The sequence below is a fragment of the Megalobrama amblycephala genome, linkage group LG2, assembly GCF_018812025.1.
Source record: "Megalobrama amblycephala isolate DHTTF-2021 linkage group LG2, ASM1881202v1, whole genome shotgun sequence".
NCBI classification, from domain to species: Eukaryota; Metazoa; Chordata; class Actinopteri; order Cypriniformes; family Xenocyprididae; genus Megalobrama; species Megalobrama amblycephala.
The window spans coordinates 37,714,276-37,724,901 of record NC_063045.1 but is presented as its reverse complement, the minus strand read 5'-3'; positions in this window follow the sequence as shown (position 1 = coordinate 37,724,901).

Genomic DNA, 10,626 nt, shown 5'->3' with positions numbered 1-10,626 from the left:
TTGGTGGCTTTTATCTTATTGCTGATATTTTATAAAAGCCTTAACTGTGGTAAAATAGGTGAATAAAGCCAAGGCCTCACGTTACTTATTGCTTTATTTCCTCCACACTTTAATTTAATTTTTTTTTTTTTTAAAGTGGGGCCAAGTTATTACAAACGATGTTTTAATATTAAAGGTGAATTTCTGAACCTCTAGCCTCACCAAATGTAAGTTTTTGAACACTACCCCACCCCCTCTGTCATTGGTCGACCAAACAGATAGTTCCACCCCCAACCACACGTCATTAGTTGAGTCAGAATGCTCAAACAAACGGAGCAATGTGTTGAAAAGGCCACAAGCGTTACACTTTTCCTGAAATTACCCTTTAGTTTGGTCTCTGCATATCAAACTGGCATAGCTCCCAAAATCTAACATCTACAAATTACACACTTTACAAACCCGATTCCAAAAAAGTTGGGACACTGTACAAATTGTGAATTAAAAAAGGAATGCAATAATTTTATTCACAATAGAATATAGATAACATATCAAATGTTGAAAGTGAGACATTTTGAAATGTCATGCCAAATATTGGCTCATTTTGGATTTCATGAGAGCTACACATTTCAAAAAAGTTGGGACAGGTAGCAATAAAAGGCTGGAAAAGTTAAATGTACATATAAGGAACAGCTGGAGGACCAATTTGCAACTTATTAGGTCAATTGGCAACATGATTGGGTATAAAAAGAGCCTCTAAGAGTGGCAGTGTCTCTCAGAAGTCAAGATGGGCAGAGGATCACCAATTCCCCTAATGCTGCGGCGAAAAATAGTGGAGCAATATCAGAAAGGAGTTTCTCAGAGAAAAATTGCAAAGAGTTTGAAGTTATCGTCATCTACAGTGCATAATATCATCCAAGGATTCAGAGAATCTGGAACAATTTCTGTGCGTAAGGGTCAAGGCCGGAAAACCATACTGGATGCCCGTGATCTTCGGGCCCTTAGACGGCACTGCATCACATACAGGAATGTTACTGTAATGGAAATCACAACATGGGCTCAGGAATACTTCCAGAAAACATTGTCGATGAACACAATCCACCGTGCCATTCGCCGTTGCTGGCTAAAACTCTATAGGTCAAAAAAGAAGCCATATCTAAACATGATCCAGAAGTGCAGTTTAAACATTTGAAGTTTGAAACTTCCACATCATTGCATTCTGTTTTTATTCACAATTTGTACAGTGTCCCAACTTTTTTGGAATCAGGTTTGTACTTTTAAAGCCCATATAATCATTTTAAATATTTGATTAAGTGTTTAGGCCTACTGTATTAGTAGCTACATTTACAAACATAGTTTGACATCTTCAATATTCTGAACACATCAGAGAGATACAAGACAGCTGTTGGGAAGTGTGATAAAGCCATGTGTAAGCCATATTTCCATTTCTCATTGGTTGCTGTTTCCCGATTTGCAATTTGATTGAACCAGTGGCTGTTTACAGTCAACAGTGCATATAATTCTTCGTTGCAGTGATGAGCGTTGAGAATTACACCCACCCTCACAGTCTTTCTTTCTCTCACATGAAATGTAGATGATCATGTCATGTCAGCCACTGATTTCCTTCAACTGCTTATCTGCTGAAATCTGTCTGTAAGGTTGTTCTGAAGCATGAACAAAAGAGCCGCCCAGTGGATCTGGATGAAGGCCAAGATAAGCAGTAGCCCATCTGTAAGGCCTGGTCATTGATTTTGGCCAACATGATAATGACTGGTAGGAAACACAAAGCATGGGCTCAGCTGTAATGTGCCCGGTTTTCCAGCTCAAGGCACAGAATGGGCTCTGTGGATTAATGGCTGCAATGCATTTTTGTTTATACAGTGAAGAATACTAACCAAAAATTTATCATTGTGCTACAGCTACAGGGCATCCAGGTGAAATTTTTTTTTTGTACTTAATATACTAAAAATTCTTCTTTAGTACTTCTTAAGATAATCTTAAGAACATCTAAGTGTACTCAACTGTGCTATTTTGAGACACCATGAAATATGAACTAAAATGTGCTTTTAATATACTATCTCTATTTAAAAAATGTATTTAGATACCACTTATAGTACATTTTAACCCATAGTGTACTACAAGTGGTAGCTAAATATATTTTTTTAAATACAGAGATAGTATATTAAAAGCACATTTTAGTTCATATTTCATGGTGTCTCAAAATAGCACAGTTGAGTTTACTTAAATGTTCATAAGATTATCTTAAGAAGTACTAAAGAAGATTTTTTTAATATATTAAGTACAAAATTAGAGCGTACTATTATAGAAGATTATAGAATTAGAGCGAACATTATAGAAGTGTACTTTTTTTCACATGGGCAGTCATGCCTTAATGGTTAGAGAGTCAGATTTGTAACCCAAAGGTTGCAGGTTCGATTCTCAATACCTGCGGCTGAGGTGCCCCTGAGCAAGCACCCATCCCCCAATCGCTCCCCGGGTGCCACAGCAAATGGCTGCCCACTGCTCTGGGTGTGTGTGTGAGTTTTCACTTCTCCTAATGTGTCTGCAATAATGCTGGGGAGAAATTCCAAGTATCGGTTACCATACTTGGCCTTCACGTCACTTCACATTAGCTACAGTCTGAATGACTGAAACTGGCTCTTCTTAATAACATGCCTGAATCTGGCATCAAATTCTCCATCCATGTTGTCCATTAATAAGCTCTGGAGCATATGTTGCCTATATCACCACTGCTGTTTGATGGCTGGGTTGGGTTTTGGACTTCAGAGTGCTCCTAGAAAGGTTCAAAGCTTTGCCAGCTTTTTTCATCCTAACAACTTCATCCTGAGGTTCACCTTTAGTTTAGTTGGTTGTCAGGACAACAGGATTGATCTGCTGTACTGTTTAACCAACACAATTCCACAGAAAACTATTTTAGCTAATTCATATGAAATCTGCACCTTATATAGTTACGTTTTTTCATGAGATCGGGTTGGTGAGACCTCAGTTATTGATTGCACAATAAAACAGTTGAACAGGTATATTTGAAGTTTTTAGTTTTTTGGTAAACGTAAATTCCACTACTGTTCATAGTTTTTTTTATAAAGAAATCAATACTTTACTGTCACTTTTGATCAATTTAATGTATCCTTGCAGAATTATAATACATTTATAATGATGCAAAAGATTTCTATTTCAAAAAAATGCTGTTCATTTGAACTTTCTATTCATCAAAGAATCCTGAAAAAATGTTTAATAATTTCAACAAAAATATTAAGCAGCTCAATGCTAAATGTTTCTTGAGCACCAAATCATCATCATATTAGAATGATTTCTGAAGGATCATGTGACACTGAAGACTGGAGTAATGATGCTGAAAATTCAACTTTGACATTACAGGAATAAATTACATTTTAAAATATATTCAAATAGAAAATAGTTATTTTAAATTATAATAATTTTTCACAATATTACTGTTTTTACTGTATTTTTTTTTTTATCAAATAAATGCAGCCAAATAGGAGACTTTTGAAAGCATTAAAAAAATCTTACTGACCCGAAACTTTTGAACAGTGGTGTATAGTTTTCACCTTGAACACCAAGACATTTTAAGATTAGTGTTTTCTTCATGTTTCTTCTAAGAAAAGAAAGTTTTACAAATTAAAAGTACTTTTTTTATTGCATTAATTATTAAACTGCCATATATTAATCTCTACTATAGAGTAAGGCTGTGCATTTTACATGACCTGAAAGAATGTGACAGGACCAGAGCGGTTCCCTACCCTTCACCCCTCCTTACACCCTGTGTCTGATACATCTCTCCTGAGACAAAAGCAAACAGCTCTCTCTGTGTGCTTAGTGTGTTTGAGGTAATACTGTCTGACTGACTATTCTAAACTGGATAATGTCAGTTTGAGCCCCAGGCACTCTGACTCCTCAGTGGTGTGTCTGCATGCGTTCATCCCCCCTCTTTGTTACATTCATTTGTGTGACATGCAAAATATACACTAAAACTGAAGGGTCATGACCTAAAAATGGGCTGCAGGTCTGTTCTGATCCTAACAGGACGGGCAAAAAAAAAAAACACTGCTGAATGTGAATAGTAAAATGTAACTAACCTTATAATCATAGCTTCGATCTTTAACTTTTAAAAAGGGAAGACAACGCTTCCCTTATCATTAACTACTGGCATCAATGGCTATGCCGCAACTCTGCAGCACTTCGGAGAAAATTAATCTGTTGCTCGGTAGATGCCACAAACCAACACGACCAGTTTATAATAAATAAAACAAAATAAGTCCTAGACACATTACACACAGGTTCACTATTGTTATTGCTGGGACCTTAATACGAAATTTCATTCCTTTCATGTACCGCATGTTTACTACTACTACTACTACTACTACTACTACTACTACTACTACTACTACTACTACTACTACTACTACTACTACTACTACTACTACTACTACTACTACTACTACTACTACTACTACTACTACTACTACTACTACTACTACTACTACTACTACTACTACTACTACTACTACTACTACTACTACTACTACTACTACTACTACTACTACTACTACTACTACTACTACTACTACTACTACTACTACTACTACTACTACTACTACTACTACTACTACTACTACTACTACTACTACTACTACTACGGGATTTTTTGCAACAAATTATTGACAAATTATTTGGCCTGCCTAGTTCAGATAAATGTTACTAAATATAATTTTAAGGACATTTTGGTGTTTATCTTATTTGTTTTCTCCCTTGTATTTCCTTGACAGGACAGACCAGAAGAGCAGTTTTCTCAGGGATGGCCTCTGTGGCCATGACAGGGAGGCATGCTCAGTGACCACAGGAGTCGGGTACTCCTGGACCACCGGATTGGGACCAATGGATTCGGATCCTCCAGGACCATTAGACTTGGGACCACTGGAGTCAGGTCCTCCAGGACCAGTGGACTTGGGACCATTGGAGTTGGGTCTTCCAGGACCAGCGGACTTGGGACCATCAGTGTTGTGTCCTCCAGGGCCACTGGATTTGGAACCACTGGACTCGGGTCCTCCAGGACTACCAGACTTGGACAGGACAGACTGGAAGAGCGATCTGCTCAGGGACGGCCTCTGTGGCTGTGACAGGGAGCTCAGGGACCACCAGAGTCAGGTCCTCATGGACCACCGGATTGGGACCACTGGATTCGGATCCTCCAGGACCATTAGACTTGGGACCACTGGAGTCGGGCCTCCAGGACCACTGGATTTGGGGGAGCCCTTCTTCTCCAGCGCTTGCGAGAGTGAGACGATAAATAGATTGCCGTCATTGGGGAAGCTGTAATGCACTTTGCCTCCTCTGGGAGTGCTCCAGTGGTCTAGTGTGCCTCAAGAAAAGCAGCGGCCAGGAATCTTTCTGTGAGCGGGCTGAGCTACAGCGGGCTCAGCCACCTCTGATGTAGCAGCAGATGAGGCAGACCCATTCTTCCTTCTCCGATTCCTGGTCATTGGAGGACTGGGGCTTCCACTAACTAAAGGTGGAATGTAGGGACAGTCAGTGTGGGAGGACCTTGTGCTGCATGGGGATTTAGACTTTAAATTCCATTCAAAGGTGTAAATGGTGCACAAAGTCCCAAAATGGCAGGTGCCCCAGCCTTCCCATCTCCCATGGGCTGAGGGGCTTAGTGAGGCATATGTTAAAGGCCTCTTTCAATTCAGCATTGTCCTGATAGTCCAGGTTGTCCACCACGGCAAGGAAGTCATTGGCAAAGTCTTTGATCTTGGTCCTCCCCTGATGAAGGGAGAGATGCTGGATGGGCAGGACATCTGCTGTTTCACTGAGGTCCCATAGGGGGGAAATTAGAAGAAGAAGATGCCCATTTAAGCTCTGCTGAGTCCTCTTTCATTGGCCAGGGCTGCGTTTACTAAAAGCATTGTAAGCCTAAATTGATCATAGAACCACTGCTACCAATGGTCTCTATGATCAACTTAGCTCACATTGCTTTTGAAAAACGCAGCCGACACTGTTCTTTCAGGGTTTGGTGGTAGAGAAGAGGTGAGGACACAAACGCAGGGCAATGGGCTTTTATTTTAATGTAAAAACAAAAACAAACAAAAAAACAAAAGCTAACCTGTGGGGGAAAACATGACTGGCTGGATTAGGCATGGCAATGCAGGAAACAACAGGGAACATGTAAACACGGTGTACATACGACGGTGATTTGGCACAGGGCTGAGAACATAAGCAGAATACATAGAGAAAATTAGCAAGGGAGAGCAGGTGGGACAAATAATGAAATAATCAGGTAACAAGAAGGGCAGGGTTAAGACAATAGACATCGGAGGACATGGCACGTAGAAACAAACAAAACAAAGCCATATGCTCGCACAAAACGACACAAACTCGCAGCCAATGAGAACTCTCACTGACTGCATGTCCAAAAAAAACATGACAACATGAAAGCATGCAGCCAATAAACAACACAAACCATGTGCTACACATTGTAGAATATGACAACACAAGAATGCCTGGCCAATGTAAACAAACCAGGCACTCTACAAAAACACACAAGACAAGAGTGCATGGTGAGTAAATGAACACTCAACCCGTGCACTCACAACAAGAGACAAAACATGGAGCATGAATGTCTGAACTCCGCAACCGAACTAGACAGAAGTGTCAGGATCTACACCGCACTCCACACATACAAGGTATCACGCAGACAAAAGAGCTTACGGCTTGAGCGATCCACATGCTCACAATGACAAGACAGTAGGAGTGTCAGGGATCTGTCACCAAACTAAGAATAAAACAGACCAAAGTGACAGAACCCTGATATATATATTGATCTTTCAACATTTTCTATTTTCCTTTCCTACTGCACAGTCTTAATTTCTCTTTCTCATTTAGTTTGTTCTTTCTCCTTCCTTTCTCTACTGTATTTCAATTCGAGCCAGTAAGCAGTACTAGAATTCAACCATAACACCCTAGCAACAAACCATAACACTAAACCCATATAGCAATGCAACATAGCAACGAAAAAATAAAATAAAATTAAATTAAAAAACAAACACTTTAGTAACCACAGAGCCCCAGCCTGGCAAGCACTCACAACACTTTCCTGCAGAAAATGTAAAAATACATTTTTTTTTTTTTTTTTTTTTTTTTGCCACACGAGTCCAGAGTCCAGACCAGGTTTAGCGTGTCATAGACCTGATGATCTGTTGCTCCAGCTCATGGAACAGTCATGTCTCTAGGGCACAGAAATGCCCCTCTGGTCCCGCAACTTCATTTCATTAACGGATCAGACCGGCATCTGTTCCTGTCTCGCCCCTCCCACATTCACACTGCCTCCCGCCATTGCCACAGGGACCTAAATAACCTTTATTCTTCAAACGAGGTATCCATGTTTCTTGATTGAGACGACACAATTGGCAGCAGCTGCACTGTGACCCTATGGCTCCAGGGCATTTGAGCATGTGCATTAAGGAGGTTGCTATTACAAGTGTTTCATCTCAATATCTTTTAATTTCTTGAAAACCAATGAAAGGATGAAGACACAGGTGGCATCTTCCAAGAGCATTGCCATTAGAACTAGTCTTTCTCTAAGCTAACAGCAGGACACACGTCTGTCACACATGCTGTAAAATATTGTGCAAACACAAAGCTCACAATGTTAACAATGTCACAGTTATACAACAATAGTATACTGTAATATATAATAAATATCTATACTTAATTCTTTAAAAAAAATTGTATTATAATAATAATAAAATAATAAACAAAAATACAACTATATGAAATACTATAAAAAAAATTAAATGTAAATATAAAATATATAAATGTGCATGTATTTTTTTTTAAATATAAATATTATATAATTTAAATAAAAAAAATATACATGCACCTTTATATATTTTATGTGAACCTGTCAAGGAATGCCAGACTGTGAGTGAGTAAATTCAACCCAAAAAAGGTATTTATTGACAGAGAAGCAGAGCAGTTATGCAGGTGAGTAATGAAGAAGTCAGAGTAACATTAAGCAGATGAATACCGAATAACTAAGGGGCCATTATACGACACCGTTTTCAACTAAATACGGAAAACATTTTTGCCTTTCATTTAGACGACAACTGCATTTTGGGGGCCTGAAAATGCAAACTTTGAAAACAGTTTCAAAATGCAAGTGTTCGAAAATGATTTGTTTTCACAGATCTGTGTAAATGGGGATCATTTTAATAATGTTGTCGTCTATACACGAAAAACGCAATGGTACATCTTTGTCGTGTAAACATACCCAGAGTGTCCATCTCTTTACCAGAGTGATGGAGTATTGTTGCTGGTATGAGCGTGATGAATGGAGCACACACCTCTTCGGGGAGTATGGTAAGTAGCCAGGAAAGTAGATTACAGGAGATCGATGGAGAATCACAGAAAGAGGGCTGGAGATTAACAGGGAGATTGCTGGAGATTGCTGGAGAAGGAGATTACAGGAGATATCACAGATGAGTAGAGCAGGTAAGGAGTCTAATATCTCCTTTGGAGACCAGACAAAGAGTGACTGGGAGGTGTGTGCTCTTATACAGTTCCTAATTGGTGTGCTGATGAGGGACAGGTGCAGGTGATCAGTATGCAAGATGGTGGAGGTTGGTGAGACCATGGCTGCATCTGAAAACTGGAAAATGCTGCCTTCTGAGGACACATTTCAAGGTAGGAAGGCATCAAGGCACGTCCGAATCCAATGTTAGCTTCACTTCCTGTCTCCTGAGATACCTTCCTCAGATCGATTTTTGAAGGAAGCATGGATGTATCCTTAGCTGCCTTTGATATCCCACAATCCTTTGCTTTCCATTCTGTGACAGTTGAGCTAGAAACATAAAGATGGCGTCCGAAAGTTGCGTTTGCTGCTCAGTTTGTGTATAAATGTACAATTTTGACCAACATATTTCAATTTTGATATTTCTATCGAGAAATTACTACTGTAATAATTAAATATTTGTTTAGTTCTCACCAAAGCTTGCGCTGTTTTGCTGTAGATCATTAAACTGTTACGCTGCCTCAGAAGTCTGTCCGAAATCATTTTCGTGAGGTACCTTCATGCACAAACGCTGCCGTACAAGTCATTCTCTTATAAGACAGCGAGGCAGCAAGACAGCTACCTAGGTTTTCGGCAGCTGACTTGTTGCTATCAGGAAGTGACTTGTAAGGCAGCGTTCGCGCACAAAGGAATCTAACGAAACTGATTTCGGACAGACTTCTGAGGCAGCGTATCAGTTTAATGATCTACAGCAAAATAGCACAAGCTTTGGTCATAACTAAGCAAATATTTAAGTACTACAATAGTGATTTCTCACTAGAAATGACATCAACAGTGGAAAACAATGGTCAAAAATGTAAATTTACACACAAACTGACCACCAACTGCAAGTTTCAGACGCCATCTTTATTTTTTAGCTCAACTGTCACAGAATGGAAAGCACAGTATTGTGAAATATCAAAGGCAGCGAAAAATACATCTATGCTGCCTTCAATAATCGATCAGATGAAGGTATCTCAGGAGACAGGAAGTGAAGCTAACATTGGATTTGTACATGCCTTTATGCCTTCCTACCTCAGAATGCATCCTCCAAAGGCAGCATTTTTCAGTTTTCAGATGCAGCCAAAGACAGAACAGAACCTGCAGAGGATAAGCACCTTGAGAATTATATATATATATATATATATATATATATATATATATATATATATATGGGGTGTGACGAGACAGGTATCTCATGAGACGAGACGAGACTCGAGATTGAGTTCACGAGACGAAACAAGATTTTTACACACTATTTTTTAAGAAATCCTCAATGGCGAAATACATGACTAGAAAATATATTCTGCAGGTGTCTTTAAAATGTTTTAACTAATCATCTGGTAATGAATGTCATTTCAGTTCTACTGAGTATAAATTATCATATGCAGTAAAAGACAACAGTACTCAAGTACTGTAAAAGGTTTTGCCACTAACTCAACTGACTGACTTCTCTTCTGTATGATTTCAGTCTCTTCAGACCTTACTGTACATGATTTATGAGCTTCTACAACTTTTGACCTCCTAACTGAACTCCTTTCCTCAAACTGATCATAAAAACAGTATAAATAAAAATAGTAACACTTTACAATAAAGTCTCATTTATTAACATTAATTAACCAACATCAACTAACAATGAGCAATATATTTGCTACAGTATTTATTAATCTTTGTTTATGTTAGTTAATAGTCATTCATTGTTAGTTCATGATAGTTCACAGTGCATTAACTAATGTTAACAAATGAAACCTTATTGTTTGTGCTTAATAAGATTAAGAGAAAACTGTTATTCATTTTTTATGGTAGGCTAATTACTTTACAATAAGTGCAACCAAAGTGCAAATAAGACCAAATTTTTCTTTAATACAGAGCTAAGAGATGGTTACAACTACGCTGCCCAGCCTAAGATAGCTTTCATATTGAGAGATATTTGCTTTCATCAGGGAGCCGCTTTCAAAATGCGGGGTATTGAAATCGCGTTTGAATGCGCGCTGGCGTTTACTTTCACTTTTAGCGATCGCGCGTAACTCTGTAAATATGGAGCGGTGGCAACCGTTATC